The sequence below is a fragment of the Amphiura filiformis genome, chromosome 10 (assembly GCF_039555335.1).
Source record: "Amphiura filiformis chromosome 10, Afil_fr2py, whole genome shotgun sequence".
Taxonomy (NCBI): Eukaryota; Metazoa; Echinodermata; class Ophiuroidea; order Amphilepidida; family Amphiuridae; genus Amphiura; species Amphiura filiformis.
In genome coordinates, this window is record NC_092637.1 from 59,547,167 (window position 1) to 59,566,841 (window position 19,675).

General features: G+C 38.7%; 2 long non-coding RNA genes across 2 annotated transcripts; one reads left to right on the forward strand and one right to left on the reverse strand.

Annotated features, from left to right (window-relative positions):
* Positions 1-1,893: 1,893 nt before the first annotated feature.
* LOC140163087 (uncharacterized) lies at positions 1,894-7,900 on the forward strand. Its single transcript, XR_011860402.1, has 3 exons — positions 1,894-2,020; positions 4,772-4,882; positions 5,489-7,900. It is a non-coding gene; the product is annotated as an uncharacterized lncRNA (long non-coding RNA).
* A 4,918-nt stretch (positions 7,901-12,818) lies between these two features.
* LOC140162331 (uncharacterized) lies at positions 12,819-19,194 on the reverse strand. The gene is made up of 3 exons (XR_011860238.1): positions 19,035-19,194; positions 14,682-14,885; positions 12,819-13,187 (listed from the first exon to the last, which is right to left on the reverse strand). It is a non-coding gene; the product is annotated as an uncharacterized lncRNA (long non-coding RNA).
* Positions 19,195-19,675: the final 481 nt, after the last annotated feature.

Here is a 19,675-nt window from a genome sequence, read left to right on the forward strand (position 1 = left end):
CAGTTACTCTGTTAAGCCTATGCTTAAAATTGGAGACATAATCCAACAAATTGATATCTGATTTCTCATTGAGCCACTTTTCTTTCAACAACTTTAAGGGCCTGCGCACTGTGTGTCCAAACACTAACTCAAAAGGACTAAATCCTAAAGTTTCCTGAACAGCTTCCCTAGCAGCAAACAACAACAAGTGTACTCCCTCATCCCAGTCCCTCTGAAATTCCAAACAGTATGTTCTGATCATGTTTTTCAATGTTTGGTGGAACCTTTCTAGTGCACCTTGTGATTCTGGATGGTAAGCACTTGAGGTATACTGTTCTATACCTAATTGATACATGACCTGCTGAAATACTCCAGAAGTAAAGTTTGATCCTTGGTCTGACTGTATGGACTTCGGGAGCCCCACAAATGTGAAGAACTTAGTTAGAGCTTTCACTATAGTCACTGCTTTAATATTTCTCAAGGGTATGGCTTCAGGAAAGCGTGTTGACGCGCACATAATTGTCAGAAGGTATTGATTACCTGACTTAGTCTTTGGTAGGGGGCCTACACAATCAATAATAACCCTACTAAATGGTTCATCAAAGGCTGGAATTGGCTTTAATGGAGCAAAGTATTTTCTGATTTGGCTTCCCTACTACTTGGCATATGTGACATGTTTTGCAATATTCAGAAACATCTTTTCTGAGAGTGGGCCACCAGAAATGTCTCAGAATTCTTTCATGAGTTTTCTTAACACCCAAATGCCCTGCCATGGGACTATCATGTGCTATGTTAATAACTTCAGTGTGGTAGACTTTTGGTACCACAATTTGGTGCACTACCATCCACCCTTCATCGGCAGGTGCATAAAGGGGGCGCCATTTTCTCATTAGCACACCATCTTGTTTGTAAAACAGACAGAATTTTGTTCTGCTTCTTCTAGGGTCAATGCCCTTTGATTGATCTCTTTGAGTTCTGGGTCATTTTGTTGCTCCAGAATCAGCTTGTCATGACTTAATGGGTCTTTCATGGTTTCCCCAATTTGTTCATGCTCAGAGGCTGTGTCATTTTTAGGGGTGTTTTTATCCCCAGGAGAAGGAAGTTGATCTTCTTTCTCATTCAACTTTGACACAAATGTGTCTTCCAAATTGTAGCCTAAGTCATCAATTTGGTTGTCCTCAATTGTTTCTAATGAGGCCTTCTTACTCATTGCCCGTGTCACTGCACATGCAGGAAATATCTCCTCTTCCTCACTATTATCATCCTGTATACAGGGCTTATCTGTGACTATTGGGTCAGGAAAAACCTTCCCCCCTGCCAAATCATTTCCAAGCAACATGGACACTCCTTTGACTGGCAATTCATGTCTAACTCCTATGGTTACAGGACCAGAAACCAAGTCAGATGTCAAGTTAATCTTGTGGAGAGGTACACTAATTATTTCCATCCCAATACCCTGGATCAAAGCATTACCTGCTGAACTATCCTCATTAAAGGGCAAAGTTCCTTCCAGAATCATAGACCGTGCACAACACGTATCTCGCACAATCTTGATGGGCTTTGGACTACCATTCTCACCAAGTGATACTACTCCCTCTAACACAAATGGTTCAAATTCTTCACACACCTTGTCTGTCTCACCTCCCTTTTGTGGGAATTCTTGTTTCTTGATTTGACTGACTTTTTTCTTTGACTCAAGTGACACTGCACATCCCACAGTATTACTAGCAGTTTGCTGCACAGACGTTAAAAGATCTAGACTGCCCTCAAGCGTTAGACTTCGACGAGCTAGCTGGCGGAATGGCGGCTGTAAGGTCATCGCGCACGCGCAACAGATGCCATAATTACCAGCCACCAGCTCAGCAGATGGAGATGGCGCGAGATCAATTGACACTTCAAACTTTTATCCTGTATTATTTAAAACCAATAATATTCCTTGTAACTTTCACTAAAAAACTGCAGACAATATTGCAGAATGCATGAATATCAAATCGAATGGCAACTCCACCGTCACGGCCAATGCAACGCCGATGCGCCGCCGGTGAGTATCTCACGTCGATAAGCTTATCAGCCTTGCCCTTATGATTTTAGTATTTGTTTTATCATGTTTATCATGTTCATAAATGTTTAGTGCTAGCATTCCGAACATGAGTTCGCCTAGACATGTAATAGCTTGAATATATTCAAGCTTATAAACAGAAGCAGAAGTAAATTGTGTCAGTTAATAGCCTAACGATGATGAATTTCATTGTCAGGCTCCCCGGTCAGGCTCGTTTCAGTTGGTTTTAGTAGTGGCTGGGTGAGGGAAAAAAAGGAACAAAAATTGCTTCTTTTTTGGTATCGGCAGTGCAGTCAGTGAGTGGCAGTACAATTCATGTGAATTCATTGGAATTAGGTAGCAGGGCTGTCAACTCTCACGCATTGGCCGTGGCCCGTGAGTCTCACGCATTGGGTCACTTTCACACGGTCTCACGCCAAGGTAGTATAATCTCACGCCTAGGTAGTAATTCTCACGCAAAAAGCTGGAAAATGAGTAAAATCTCACGCATCATCATGAATAATTTGTTGCTCCTACCCCCCCTGCTTTTCACATTCTCGAGCGCCGTGGCTCAAATAATCATGGTACAAAATGAACATTGGAGTCGGCAAATCCCAGTACGCCTCTGTCTCACGCCAAGCAATTGCAAAAAGTTGACAGCCCTGTAGGTAGTCTTTGTTTGTATTTGCACACGAAAGTGGCGCATTCGAAGCTAGCCTAGACTGTTTACAGCCATCGAATGTGTGTCACTCGACTCATGGAACGGTCCCAAAATCTTGATGTATTCACCTAAAGTTTGGTACCGATAGTCATGGTAGTGATGTTCATGTAGGCCTGTAATACATTACAGTGATATCTGCCAGCTCGTAACAGAATCGCATTAATATGGCCTACACAGTTTACACACAGCTGGGACTGGGTGCAGCACATACACCTATAGATGTGAAATGTGCTGCGTATTGACAGACGGACATCATTGTGACGTGCAATTTTATGAATTTTCATGGGCGTAAGTTAACATTGACTCCTGCAGTACAACAACCCAAATAAGTCAATTGCCTTTTCGCCGATATCCGATCGCACTTTCATCTCAAAACAATTTTCTACCCACAAAGTATGTGCTGTGTGTGTGCCTCACGCGTGTCACCGCGTACACTTTGCAAAAGCCTTCTGGTACCAGCGTTGAATTTACAACATGGATTTGCATTGCAATAAAAAATGCTCCACACTTTCAAATATATGCTAATTAATCATTTCGCTATTGCATGGGTGCAGGGCGTTAGTCCGACATGCCGCTACGCCGACACGCTGCTAGTCCGAAAATGAAAACCACTGCGCTAGTCTGAATCTGGAAAACACTCCTTCAGTCTGACATTGCGCTAGTCCGAATCTAAAAAATACTGCGCTAGTCTGAAACTAAAAACCATTGCGCTAGTTCGAGTTTGAAAAACACTACTGCACTAGTCCGTATGATCTGCATGGATTTTGGAAACACTGTGCTAGTCCGATATTCGGACTAGCGCAGTGTTTTTCAGATTCGGACTAGTGCAGTATTTTTTCAGATTCGGACTAGCGCTGTGGTTTTCAGTTTTGGATTAGCGCAATGTGTTTTCCATATTTTCGGACTAGCGCAGTGTATTTCGGATTCAGACTTTGGGCGTGGTGGACGTAAATAAGTGTTTTTAGAGTCGGACTAGCAGAGTGTTGCACTGTTGTAGCACTGGTTACGTGCTCATTAAATGACAATCCAACTCCCTAAACCACCGCTCCCTCGCGCTCGCAATTGGGGCACCGCGGTCAGAGCGCTTCGCGCTCGCAATTGGGGCACCGCGGTCAGAGGAACGGAGCCAGTTCTACACTGTTGCAGTGGTTTTCATTTTCAGACTAGCGCAGTGTTGTCCAGATTCGGACTAGCGCAGTGTATTTCGGATTCAGACTGGCGCGGTCGGACTGAAAAAAGTGTTCTTAGATTCGGACTAGCGGAGTGTCGCACTGTTGTAGTGGTTCTCATTTTCGGACTAGCACATGCTTTTTTCAGACTAGCACAGTGTTTTTCATTTTTCGGACTGACACACCCCTGAGTAAAGGGAATTTGTGTAGTTAGAAGTTAAAATATGTTTCACAACAGCCCATAGAATGGTATGTGTGGTAGTAGCTGGTAGTATACCACAATTGGGGATGAGGCTATCACTTTTCATAACATCTAAACGGAATATATTTCTGGCCTAAAATTTCACTGGGATTAAAAAAAAATGTGAGCTTTCTTCTGATACCAAAATCTAGGATATCAAAATGATAGGAAAAAGTGGGGGATGATACTTTCGATCAGGTCACCTATCTTTAAGTACGAAATTCTTATTTGCAGGGTCAGAAATTCGGCGAGAATCCATTCTCGCAAAGATTCTCGTCAACAAAATTGCAAGAATCTAAATGGATTCTCGTAAATATTTAAATTTATCATACAAAGTAAATTGGCGAGAATCCATGGATTCTTGCAAAATTCCACCGGAGAATCCAAAAGGATTCTCGCACTTGGTTGCTAATTTCTGACCCTGATTTGCTATGGAGAATACATGTCACATGTATGTACATTCAATATTTGTTTTAAAATCAAAAAATTGAATCGTTATATCTTGGTGAAATATAAAGGAGGAAATTAGGTATTTTGGTGATTTTGTTCAATTTTAAACGAAAAAAAGTTAATATTAGTCATGATGATGCTAATTATGTTTTTTGTGTGTGTTTGGTTTGCAGTTGAACCAGCTTATCAATGTATGGAGATGTAAATGGATTGATTAAATCTATGAAGAGTCTGTTACCGGGGTCTTTGAAGACACAATTGATCTGTTGAATGTTGGGTACTCGGTAAGTAGAGTCATGACAACAACAAAACTGTTGTCATGCATTATGAATTGGGGGCAAAATATGTTACATCTCAAAATTAGAAATACATATGGCCATGCATCACCATGGTTCAAAAAGTATAGTTTTATTCCTCTCTAATTTACTAACTTAAAAATTTTTCTGGTAAAACCTTTCCAGATGTGCTAATAAATTGCAGCCGATCAAAAAAGCAAACCTGTTATGATAAGTTGCGTTGTCTAACTGAGATACAGGGTGTTCAAAAGTCATACATTTTACGATTTTTATGACATTATCAATCAAAAAATTTTCCTTCATGTCCTACATCAAATTTTCTCATCAAATTTTCATTAAATGATTTTGAACTTTTAAAACAGTAGGGTAAATCCTTCAAGAAATCTGACCTTTGGAACATTTTGGAGCATAAATGAATGCTTCGTACATTTTAAACATATAGGAAAAGCCTAGACCCATGGCACAGAATACAGTCACACTTGACACTTGCAACAAATCCATCAGTGCATTGCATAAAATAACATATTGATCATACATCAAATTGTTTTTTTATTTCAAGCTTTTTAAACATGTTCTTATTGTCTTGTTTCACAGGGGCATGATGATTTGCAAAAGGGACCTCACTCACCTCGGGACATCAATCTACAATGTACTTCATGAGAGCTGCCATCGTTACAGGGAAAACCATGCTTTTAGAATGGAGCGCACATATTCTTGTTGTTTATTCAACCTTCACATTTGTCACACAATTCTATAAAGTACCGTAGCAGCATGCAGCAAAAATCAGTTGTGCTGAATTAAATCACCTTTGGTAGTAAGTGACATTAATCAGACTATCTTTAAAGATCTGAAGATGGACTAAGATGGACTTTACATACGAATGACACTTTATGTGTCGTGTTGAAAACTTACTTGTGGAAGAGGTAGCCCAGTCAAATTAAGGTAACTAAGGGCTTGACCCATCACTAATTGCAACATCTCTCAAACTTGAGACGAGACATGATATAGCTATTATCTTCAGTAGATAGCACTATGCACTGAATAAGGCCCAGAAAAAATGTTTGCTTGCCCTCCAGTGGGACTTTTGCGGTGTGTTGGTCAGTTGGAAAAATATATTTATTTTTTTAATGACTCGCTACTGTATAGGCCTGTAGGCAATGAACATTGGTCATGTGGAAAGATACATCAATACTTCACAGTCTTGCATATTGAAGGTCTGAAGTGATTTTTAAAATCACTTCAGACCTTCAATATGCAAGATACACCATAGAAATTGATTCAATTAGAGCGACTGCACATTGATGCATGAATGGATAGTTATTAAATACAGTAGATAGTACTATTACACTGTAATCAGCAGATCAGTTATCTTCATAGCACTATGCACTGTAATCAGTTATCTTCAGTCGATGGCACTAATATGCACTGTATGATCAGCTGTGCGAGTTTACAGTAATGATTTTCTTGTCTTCAATAGATTGCACTATGCACTGTAATAATTTGATCTGTTATCTTCAGTAGATAGCACTATCCACTGTAATCAGTGGATCTGTTATCTTCAGTAGATAGCACTATGCACTGCATAATCAGTATAGTATTTGAGTGTTACTTTCAATAGATAGTACTTTACACTGCATGATTAGTGGTGTATTTGTCTCCTATCATCAGTTGATTGGTTCCATTTTTGTATCGCCTGAACTTCAGGATGGGACTTAGTAATCACTATTTCTGTCTGTCAGTGTGGATGGATTGATGGATGTGGGGGGTGGATGTGTGTGTATGTCCGGAGCTGTATCTAGGGAACCGTAAGACCTACAGGGACGCTACTAGGTGAGAGGAAGGATATCTGAGTTTGCTCCGTAACATATGTTTTCGGTAAAAAATATGCAAATTAACATAGCTAATTTGCATCATTTATGCGAAAATCAGCGTAAATTGATAGCGGCGTTTGTGGACAGACTACTTCAAGATCTGTCGGGTAACGAAACCTGGTGACAGAAATGATACACACCTGCTAATCACATGATTAGTTTTTCGTCTAAAAGTATGCGCATTTAGTTGTTAATTTACATAATTTATGCGGAACGCTTTTACAAATATGGTAGGAAATCTGAAGAAATTCGCCTTGTGGAGCTGTATCTGGGGATCCGTAAGAACCCTAAGCGCTATGATGATGAAACTTGGTAGGGGGTAGCATGACCAGAGGATCTCGACCTGATTCGGTTTTCTGCGCAAAATATAGTAATTAAGTACCTAATTAGCATAATTTATGCATAAAATGCAAAAACCTATTTTCTCGGAGACTAAGTGTAACACGTTCTTCAAACTTGGTGGGTGGGTGCATCTTGACCCCAGACAGAACAAGTGTGTATTGGTTAGTGGGTCAAGGTCATCCAGGGGTTATCCGAGGTCAAATTACTAAAAACTGTCGTATGGGCACTAAACTTGGTGGGTAGTCAACATTTAGGGACCGTGCATTCACAAACACTTGTAAGGGGGGCCTGATGCAAAAAGGGGGCCCTGAAAATTTTGACTCTCCTAAGGGGGCCCTGAAAAAACGACCACAAATTTTCCTGGAAAAATTGAGTTTATATGCTTTTCTATAGGGTTGACCCATAATTTTCATGTCAAAAAGGGGGGGGGGCCCTGAAATTTTTGAGGCCTGTAAAGGGGGCCTGAAAAATTTTCGTGATGAATTTTTTTTTTGCATCAGGCCCCCCTTACAAGTGGTTTGTGAATGGTCCCTTATAGTCAAATTTTTTTAAGGTAATTTCAGGGTCATCCCAGGTCACCCAGGGGTCATCTGAGGTCAAATTACTAAAAACTTGTATGGGCATGAAACTTGGTGGGTACAGTCAACATTTAGAGCAAAATTTTCAAAAGGTCATTCCGAGGTCATCCAAGGTCACCCAGGGGTCACCTGAGGTCAAATTACTACAAACTGTTGTATCATGGGCATGAAACTTGGTGGGTTCAGTCAACATCTAGAGCCAAATTTTTGGAAGGTCATTTAAGGTCATCCATGGGTCATCTGAGGTCAAATTATTAAAAAATGTTGTATGGGCATGAAACTTGGTGGGTACAGTCAACATTTAGAGTCAAATTTTGGAAGGTCATTTCAGGGTCATTTGAGGTGAATGAGGTCACCCAGGGGTCATCTGAGGTCAAATTACTACAAACTGTCGTATGGGCACGAAACTTGGTGGGTAGTCAACATTTAGGGACCGTGCATTCACAAACACTTGTAAGGGGGGCCTGATGCAAAAAGGGGGGCCCTGAAAATTTTAACTCTCCAAAGGGGGGCCCTGAAAAAAATGACCACAAATTTTCCTGGAAAAATTGAGTTTATATGCTTTTCTATAGGGTTGACCCATAATTTTCATGTCAAAAAGGGGGGGCCCTGAAAATTTTTGAGGACTGTAAAGGGGGGCCTGAAAAATTTTTGTGATTAATTTTTTTTGCATCAGGCCCCCCTTACAAGTGTTTGTGAATGGTCCCTTATAGTCAAATATTTTAAGGTAATTTCAGGGCCATCCCAGGTCACCCAGGGGTCATCTGAGGTCAAATTACTAAAAACTTGTATGGGCATGAAACTTGGTGGGTACAGTCAACATTTAGAGCAAAATTTTCAAAAGGTCATTCCGAGGTCATCCAAGGTCACCCAGAGGTCATCTGAGGTCAAATTATTAAAAAATGTTGCATGGGCATGAAACTTGGTGGGTACAGTCAACATTTAGAGTCAAATTTTAGAAGGTCATTTCAGGATCATTTGAGGTCACCCAGGGGTCATCTGAGGTCAAATTACCAAAAACTCACATGGGCATGAAACTTGGTGGGTACAGTCAACATTTAGAGGGTCATTTCAGGGTCACTGGGGGTCATCTGTGGTCAAATTAGTAAAACTGTCAAATGGGCATGAGACTTTGTTGGTACAGTCACCATCAGCCAGGTAATTGTGCCCAACTGAGAACCACCAAAATTTAGGTGTCAAAGGTCAAATTTCAATATTGGTCCAATCAAGCTCAAATTGAACAGGCAAATACCAAAAGTAATCGCAAAGGCAGGTGGACGCGAAAGCAGGCGAGACTCGTGGTTCGAGAACCGCCTTGTTTTCTATGCCCCCTGTGGTATCCACGAGTGGTCGAAGGTCACAGTGGGACCAAAACTGAAAAACAGTCCCATCATGTTGTAATGTATCTCATATTGTTCCTCTTATCACCAATGATCACGGGGAATAAAAAATTGTATTGTCATATTTTTCTACAGTGCTTAGTTCAGGAGTTAAATAGGTCAAATGTCAAAACTTTTTTCAGTGTTGCTAGTCTTCAGGAAATTTCCTGATTACAGGAAATTTTACTTGGGTGATCCTGTACAAATGTATAGGCAATGCACATTTTCAGGATATTTTTTGCCATTTCAGGATTTTTGACATCACTGACTGGCACAGAGGTCAAATTTTTAAAATGGTCAGATTTCATCGAAACTGGTGTCATTTTACTCCCCTTAACATAAGAAATCTAAAGTCAAACATGTACTTAAGTAACAATTTTGGTGTAATTTGTATTGTTCTGTCCCCCTTGGCCTTGAGAGTTAATGTAGCCAAAGTCCAATATAGAAATATGTACTGTATATGCATAACCTTTGACCCATGATTTCATCCGATTCTGAGATTATAAATATTTCTCAAACAAATTATTTTCCAATTTCGGTTGTAGAGAGGAGTAAGTTGAGACAAAACACGATTGAATCGGTGCATTTTGAAAATTTGACCACTATGCAATGAGGTATTTGATATTTGACCTAATACCACATGAACTAAACACCAAGACTACTGAAATTAGAATAATTGTATCTCGCTGGCACATAACCAATAGTAAGTATTAATAACCTTCATGTAGATAGGTCAAAGCCTGGGATATTAAAATTATTTTGAAGATGTTAATTGTGTGTATGCAAAAGTAAAAATGTTGTGTATGCAATAAATAAAATGACTCCCCAAATTTGCTTATGTTTTGAAACTGTGCTTTTGTTTGATGTATTTAGTGGTTTTTCTTATAAGGCTGTATCAAAATGATTGTTACCTAACAGTTTCCAGTACAAGTATATAATATTATGTACAAGACTGCAACACAAAATCACATATTAAATTTGGGGATTAATATATAATTTTTTGACAACTAATGTGTATCAATCACTTTGATGCAGCCTGTAATATAGCCTCCCATATATTTTTTGTGTGCCAGAATCTGAGAAATTAATTCTTGCTCAATTTTACCCTCCCCGAGGACACATGAATACTGTAAAAGTGGATATTTTCACAGAATATTAATACAATTCCTGCTTAACTCAGATACCACAAAAATAATAATGCTCAATTGAGAATTATATTCTTTCATGTTTAGGACTGCGAGAATACTCACAAATTAAAAGAACCAGTAGTTGATAATTGGCAAAGCACACAAAATTACATACTGTGTGAAATTTCCACTTTTTATGTCAAAATTTTTTGTCATAGGCCAGAGGTTTAGGAAATTTGGTAAATATCTGCTGTGCAACAAAGACCGATAATTCTCTGGCCATGGTTAGTGATGGCTGGCAAAAGGAGGGAAACAGTGCTATACCCTAAGGTGATTTAAAAAAGAAACCTGTTCTACCGCCCGACCAACCCTGATTTTCCAAAATTTGGGAAACAAATTTTTCCTGTACAAATGATGAAATGAATGCCGAATATATCAGGAAAAATTGTTTGTTTGTATTTCCGTAAATTGCAAAATATTACAGATTTTGTTGATTTTAGGCCCAACTTTAAAAGGTACGCCCACCCGTAGAACAAGTTTTTTTGCCGCCTTTATCTACATGTATGAGGCAAAATAAATTCACACCAAAAACCAGATTCTTGTTCAGCAACTTATTTCTTATATTATTTGATAAATAAAGTTTGTAAAGAGTGAAGCTCAGACAAACTGGCACTCTAATAAAGGAGAGAAAATATCAGACAGTTCGGTTCGATTGATACAAAATGTAGCACTTTACACTGCATGATCAACAGTTTTCATGCCCTTCAGTAGATAGCACAATATACTGTATAATCAGCTCCAACAAAATAGTACAAGGTGCTATATTGGGTTTGGGATTTTCTTTTGCTACATTAGTGGAACTATCACGATTACACATTGAGGGAAAATGCATTAGTTCAGTGATTTTGTTTAATTTTGACCAAAACAGGTGAATTTTTCATGGAAAAAAAACTAAAATTTAAGATATTGGAAATAAAAAGTATACCAATGTATTGATATGAATGTGTGCATCAAAGAAGTGAATCATGGCAACTTCCTAAAAAGAAAGGTTTTTGACCTATCTGACCTCTTGAAAATCAAAGGTAATCATAAAATGCTTGTTTTTGGCTTTAAAAATGCAATTTTGAGCTAAAAATGGTCATTATTTTCCAAACATTTTATTGTTTACTTGCTATACACAAGTTTTTATTGCAACTAATATTATTTATATGAACTAGTACCACAATTTTAGGATAGTTGCAGGAGTCACAGGTTGGTCAGTTACGATAGCAACCACATTTCCCACCATTTTCAGTCGATTTTGGTGGCAAAACTGCAAAAAACGATCATTTTATGTTGATCTTCGATTTTCAAGAGGTCACCTTGGTAAAAACGTCTGGTTTCAGGAAGCTCTCATGATTGACTTTTTTGATGTGCACATTCATATCACTGCATTGGTATACTTTTTATTTCAAATATTTTAAATTCTTTTTAAAAATTTAATTTTTTACCATGTAAAATTAACTTTTTTGGTCAAAATTGAACAAAATCATGAAAATAATGCATTTCACCCAAAATATTGCATGAAGATATAAAGACAAAATTGTTTGTTAACAAATATTGAATACACATGTGACATGTATTCCCCACAGCAAATATGAAGTTCATACCATATTTCAGGGGTAGCGTTAAGGCCCGAAAGTCGGGGGTTGTTTTCCCGTGTTTTTCACTCCCGAGCTTGCAGAAAATCCAAATACATGGGGAGAAAGTTAAATCTTGGGGGTGAAAAATATTTTGCAGTGTAGTCAGGGGTAGGAGTAAGGTCCAAAAGTAGAGGGTCAGAGTTCACCCCCGAGCTTGCACATATTCCCAATATAGAGGGTGAAAAATTGATATTTTTAAATTTAGGGGTCATTCACCCCCGATTGGGGATTAACGCTACCCTGCCACATTTACTTTCAAAGTTCTGTTTTAGTAATTGGCATTTTTGGTAAAAAAGGGAAAAAAATCACAAAAACTACACTTTCAAACCAAATAATTCAGCTCACGTCACTTTTTAGAAATGCCTGCCGGGTTAATCAGAAAGACGAGACTCTTATGGTTAATTTTAACCCCACTGGCACCTTTGTCCAAAAATTTGAGCACGAAATGGTGCCTGGAAACCTGGACTAGAGTTTGAAGTTGATCGGTTATTGCGCTGAAGCTGCACAGTGGATTTATGAATTTGCTTCTGTCCAGACAGCCAGCCAAACAAACAAACAACCAGGCAAGCAGACAGGCAACCATCTGGATGATATCATAAGCCCCAAATATGTGTGTGTGGGGGGGGGGCAATAAAAATAAAATAATGAAATAAATATTAGAATTTCTGTGAGGTGAGCCAAATCCACAGACATTTTTCAGGAATATCTTGTGGATGGAAAAGAGTAAAGTGTCAATAAAATGACTAAATGGGACATGAAATTGACAAATGTGGTCAAAAATTGGGCTTTGCCCCCACTAAAATTCTGGCTATGCCACTGGATTAGGATTAGTGATGTGTTTTTCTGGAATTGGGAGTAATTCCAACAGGATCCATTTCACATGCATACATCCCACAACAGCTAGATCATACAAAAACATCAAAAGTCTATGAAATTCGAAAGTGTTACTTGTGTTCAATCACAAATTTTAGGTTGACAGATTTTGTGTTAACAAGTTTCCACTGTTTTTCCTAATAACACTGGCTCAGTTCCTGGAGCGGGGTAGGGCAATTGGTTAGTGCTAGGGAGGGTCCGTGACATCAGGACTGGACAGGTCTACTTCATCAGCATCTGAAGCTTCCTTCCAAATCATTGATGGTCAACATGATCAATAGGCTCTGCATTTTAAGTCATCCTGGCTGATGTTCAAAAAAATGCAGCAAACAACAATGTATCACAGGACTTCTCCAGTACCATCATAGCAGGGGAACTTCTCTTGAGCTGACCATTCAGGTGTTCAATCAGAACATGGATATCCGGGTAGATCTATGAGCTCTGAAAAACAGTGAGAGAGAAAGAGATCAAGAGAGAAAATTATAATCAATGTGCAGAATGTATTGAATTTTTTTTCAAATTTTCAGTTAAAACATACCATGCACAAACAAGTTGACTATCAACAGGGTTCGGTTTTTGCCGACAAAGTGGCAATAACTGGCATGCCTGGTTTAAACCGCAAAATGGCAAAAACTTATGTATAATCACTCAAATATTAACAAGTACACAGAAAGGTCATAAACAGTAAACATACAACTTTTAATGAATCATTCAACAAATTTTTTGTCTCATCAAGTCCTTAAAATGAAAAAGTTTTGAATTTGATATGCCAGATGCACTAAGTGAGCAATGAAAATGCATGCCTTTAATTTCTTAACATGTTATTTTTAATTACAAAATCTGGTCTTGTTACACTCGAAAAATAATTTTTTAATTTAATAATTCATTTTGAGATCAAAAATCTGATCTTTAAAGCACGTTTTTAGTTTTTGCCATTTTTGCCGGCAAAAACCGTTTTTGCCAAGCGGTTAAAACCGTGGTTAAAACCGCGGCTTTTTCCACCTTCGGCAAAAACCTGTGAACCCTGACCATCAAGTAGTGCATTTTCTGATTCACAACTAGCTTCCCATAACTTACTGACCTATCTCAGCTACACCTATATGGAAAAAACAAAAACAAAAATGGCAGTGACATACATGAATGTATTGCATGGTTTGGAGCCCACAAAAGAGCTGGGTCTGGACTCACACCGACTCACTGCGGCATAAACCTGCGAACCCTGACCATGCAAGTAGTGCATTTTCTGATTCACAACTAGCTTCCCATAACTTCAAATACTGACCTATCTCAGCTACACCTATAAGGAACAACAAAAAGGGCAGTGACATACATATGAATGTATTGCATGGTTTGGAGCCCACAAAATAGGGTCTGGACTCACACCCCTTAAAAAAGTTGTTCAATTTTTTCAATGACTATTCATGGGCATCTTTTTGCAACATGTTGCCAGTACTTGTAACAAACAAGGTGGTTCAAAAACAGTTAAATAGAGTGGGTGATGCTAAGGAGTTGGAGGTACCGCTTGGGGGGGTAACATAGCAAATAAGTCCCCATTGAGGCCTTTTCTAAAACAGTCAAATACAGTTGTGTTCACATTTTGAGTTACACCCGTGTAAACTTACGCTAACATTGATGAAAATTCCACAATATTTTCCCTACTCCTACCGTGATATTCACACCTAGCCTACACAGAGCACTATGCCGACCAGTTCCACCAAGCATTCCGTCTGGTCGGCGTAAACATCAGCTACCACTTCCGTGTTTCTGTGACCTTTTTGCCGCCCTTTCTAATTACAGATAATATGTAATGTCTTAGTTCTGATCAACAAAAGGTCAAACTTACACCAGTTCTGCTGGGTGTACGTCGAACAATGTGAACACAACTGTTATGCCTGCATGCTCCCCTTCAAAAAAAATCATAAATAAATAAATTACCTGTTACATTGTATTCTTCCTCTGCTTCTGTGGTTTTGAACAGAAGTCATCATTCATAGTTTTATAGCCAGAATCTCTGAGAAGTCCCTGCAGATGTTCATTCTCAAAAGTGCAGCTGAGATGCAATATACAACTGTCATCATGTTGCTTGATCAAGATTGTACTTTGAAGATTCTGCCCCTGGCGTTGATGATACTAAGTTACCTGTATTCATGAAATTAGGAGATTAAATATTAAATACATGATGGAAGTACACTGCATTGTTGTCTTTGTTGACATATAATTATAAATGCATGATCATCTGTGATGAGTTTAAAAACCTGAAAATCAGTTTTAGGTTTAACCTAAAATACACAGCAGATGGTACAAAACTCAACTGGTAATGATATAGTAGAATACGATTCCAAGAAAAAAAATTTCAGTAGTACATGAAGTGCCTATTTAAAAATAGATAATAATTTGTACATATTTCACCATGCCTATTTCATACTTGCAACACATTTTCAAGTGTTAAAATGGCTTTCCAAGCATCAACTGGCATTCAAGCTCGCTTGTTAAACATGGTGGTGTGTATAATACAAATAAATAATGGATGAATGGGCCTTGCAGTTAAATATTTTAAAATATTTTCGGCCAAATTTTTCCTCAATTTTTGGCGAAATTTCAAAAATATTGACAAAATTGGGCTATTTTTTTTATAAAAAAAGAAATTGAGAGAATTTTGAAAAAAGAACCCATCCATGACGTAGAAAAAGGGTTTCCGATGATATACCAAAAGGCCGAAAATGCTACCAATGTTTGCAGCATGTCCCTGTATGGTCAATCATTTGTACTGAGTACCCCCGACCAATATATGGTCATGTTTTTTATACTGGGCACCTAAAAAGGGTGGCTCTGTTGCATTCTTACTCATCAAGACGTGTTTACATGCATGTAGCTTGTTTATTTGATATTTATTTTGAGCTTGTTTAGTACTATTTTTTCTTTAATAATTGGTCTTTCAATTTCTGAAACAAAAATTTATGATTTTCATTTGTACTAATTACTGTAACTCGTTAAGTCTAATTAGTCAGGGGTGGCTCATGTGGTGGAGGATCATGTGGTGGAGGATCACAATGCTGTACAATGGTGATCCTCCGCCACATGATCCTCAGCAAACATTATTCATGGATTTCTACTTATCTGTACTTGATCTCAGCTAAGTGATATCATGTTTAGCATTCATTGCCTCAGTATGTGTTAATTAGACAATTAAAAATTACTAATTACTTGTTGCTACATCAATAAAGTTTGTTGCCCTCTATGTATTTGAATAGGGATTTAATGTAGGCAACATTCAAAACGGTGCTATGGACAAACGAAATATGATAAAAGACTCAAATTTCTTAAGCAGACATTGGTTGTGATCCTCTTTACTTCAGTAAACTAAAAACTAGTAAAAAAAAAGAAAGTTTGCGACAAATCTGAAAGAGCGCCCTCATGCTCACTTTTGATCCAAAAAGTCCATTTTTACGAAAACGATTTGTCGAATTCTCTTTTAACTTTCAAAACTGGATTGTTGAGCTTATTTTACATCTAGTTACATTCCTCAATCATGAAAATGTGCATCTCCAGTGCCAGATAAGGGTGTTTTGAAGAAATTTATATAAATATTGATATATTTTTGACCACCCTGTATTTACATAATTGAAGTACTTGACCGCTAAATGTTCCATATAGCTGGGTGGGCAATTAAGTTAACTATATTAAACATGTGTCAAAACTTTACATTATCAATGTTCGTCGAGGGGTGACACCCCTAACTGAATTAATATTGTCATCCTTATTTTGCTTGTTACACCCTGTATATTATATGGGTCACCCTGTATAATGACTCCCATTGTATTATTTCTGAAATCGTCTGAATATATATGCTCTCAGAATATATACTTTTATTGGGTTCTAATGTAAACTTTTGAAGTTATAGTGACAAACCTGTAAAAGCATGTGATTTGTTTGAAAAATACACATGCAACGCAACTGGTGCCCAACATAAAAAACATGACCATATACATGTATCAGGGCTGCAGTGGCAGTTTTCATGCCCATTCAGTGAACATTTGCCTAATCCTACCCATGAAAATGCATAAACAATATACAATATGGCTCAAAATAGCTCAAAATAACATAAGCTTTGAATCATAAACAATCAAATCATATGTATAGTGGGTCTATGATACACCAGAAGGCCTAGATATGAGACTCTAATATGTAGTTCACCTCAAGTTCAGTAAATCGGTACTGATATGCACAAATCAATTATAAAAACTACTGCACATTGTGTCGACTACTGCACATCATGTGTGTCATACATACGCTGAATGCGTGCATGGAATATTTTTATTTTGACTCACTTGTTACTAGAGAATTTGGCTTAATTTGTTGCTAAGCACCCGGATGTCCACGCCCACATGTCCACTTAGAAGTACAAAGTAAATATACCTCGGCAACTGCAGGTATGAGAATATATTCTTCAATGCAATGCGCCTAACTGCTTCTTTGGCGCGCCAACTGTTGCACGATTTGTACTTGCCGAGCGCACCGCACGTCACATTTTTTTAAACACGCAGTGCGTGTGACGCAAAGCATCGACCCCAGGTGCCACAAATTTGGTTTGTACTTCTATGTTGACAATCACTGTAGTCATAGAGCCCCGGCATAGAGCTAGACTGCAAGTACATGCTAAATGCAATGTTCAAAAGATGACCGAGAAAATATGGGAATGAGTAGGCCTAATTAAAATCAAAATTGCAAGTGATTTTGTTCCAAACAAGTTTACCAAGTCAACAACAGCCCGTTCTTGAGGAAAATAATAATACATTGTTGTACTTCTAAATCTAAGCCAAGCCAGTGGTGTAGCGTGGGTCATCACATTGGGGGGGGGGGCACCGACCATGATTGGGGGAACTGAGTCTGATTGGGGGGCACAAGCCATTTTCCGGCAATTTTTTTAATTTTCAGATCGATTGGGTCAGATCGATTGCCCCCATGCCCCTATGAAACTATGCCACTGAGCAAAGCAATCGGTGTAAATCATTATTTATGATAATCGATCAATGCACTGACTTCATAACACATCTTTTGTGAGAATAAAAATAAGTAGGCCTACCGTATGCCGACATATCATGCGAGCCTTGCTCGATAAGCCTAGCCACAAATTTGCTCACCGATAGCTTCACATTTGAGGTTAGAGACCTTTGCATTTAAAATCTAGTCTGATTTGCTGAAGCATGACACCGAATAGCAATGGAAGTTCAGAAGTAAACACAGCCGATGGGCGATCGCATAAAAAATGTTGCTTGTTCAAAATACATGATTAGGCAAATTTAAAAAAATACAGTTGACGGATTGAAATAACTTTAATCCAAATTTCAACATTAACAGAATAAAAATGTCAATGATGTCTGACTGAAAAACGATAGCAACATACTCTATATATCTACCTCGAGTCACCGGCACTAGCTTTGAAGTTCAGTGTGTTCTTCATTTACAGCGTTACTTGCAGTGCGTGTACATTATACTTTTACGCGCGCAATCAATGTGCCGCAGAAATATACATGCAAGAAACCACGCTAAGCCAACGCTAGTACAGGGATATATATGATGATTTTTATTTTTGGGTGGATCATTATAGGCAAATGATGTAGAAAATACATGTCACCCAATGCACCACGCAATTGAATAGCAAACCGGCACTGCACAGTAGGCCCTACTGGCTTTTGGCTGGTTACCAGTTGTACTTGTCTATAGATGTAATCCACGATGAATCGGCAATCAGAGCCTACAAAACGTGGCGCATATATCATGGCATTGGGAATTGACGCAAATTTTACGCGTACAATCAGTCATACCTAGAAAGGATCAAATTCAAATTGAGAATATTCTAGGTATGACTTGTTGTACTAAGCCAACGCAGCACGCTCACGCTGAACTTCCATGACTTCAAACCTTTTGCCGGTGACCCAAGGTAGATATACAGACTATCTATAGCATCGCATGCATAACTAAAGTCTTATTCAGATTAAGCGTACATGCTAGCCGTCCAGCGCGTATTATTTGCACAAGGTCCAATGCACACGCTTGACGTCGCGCGCGTATACGCGATGGTTAAGCTGTCAAATGAAATCTGAATAAGACTTTATTGTCATGATTGTGTCATGTGCAGATTCAAAGCTGGAGTTCTCGAGTAAGGCACTGTGCAGTGCATGCAGTAAATAGTCGGCAGTTCGGCATAGTACAGAGCATACAGACTCGGTTCAGAGTTGACTGCCGCTGTGACCGTGCCGCGGACTGGCCCTTAAAGCTTAAACTTACCGCTGAAAACTTAATTTGTGGACTTGATGTTCCTTGTCGTTTAGTCTCTAATGGAGCAGAACATTTCTGCACCATTCTGGCGTGCCTTTGTTTACTTTTTAATGAATTATAATCAAAAGATCAGCTCGCATCACAGTGGCTCGCATATCAGCTCGCATGCAATCAGTTGAATTTGTAACCGGAAGTTGATGCGAACGTCGTGACCTTTAAAGACATCATAAATAGTACACATGGTTCACTCTTCTCTGCTACAAGTGAACTTCGACGTAGGAGACTGCGAAAATTACTTGCCACCAAGCGCCAAGTTTTTTGACGGTGATTCCCGATTCTTCTGATCATGTGCTTAAGCAATGGTAGAGCGGTAATTAAACACGGCACCATGGCACTCGCTTAACTGGCTTGGTTTGCTGCTGTTTTTGTGCGTCTTGTCTGCCTTTTAAGAAATAACACTGGGTCATCGTATGCCCTGGTCTCTTACAATGAGTACAAGTTAATTTGGATTTAAATTCAGTCCCAAATTTTGCTCTGTTACCTGAACTCCCTGGCGTCCCTCTACCCCCAGCACTACACTATGCTGTGAATTAGACTGAGGTTTCACTTCTTGTGTACCACCCTGATTTGCTCTAGGTTGATTATGGCTG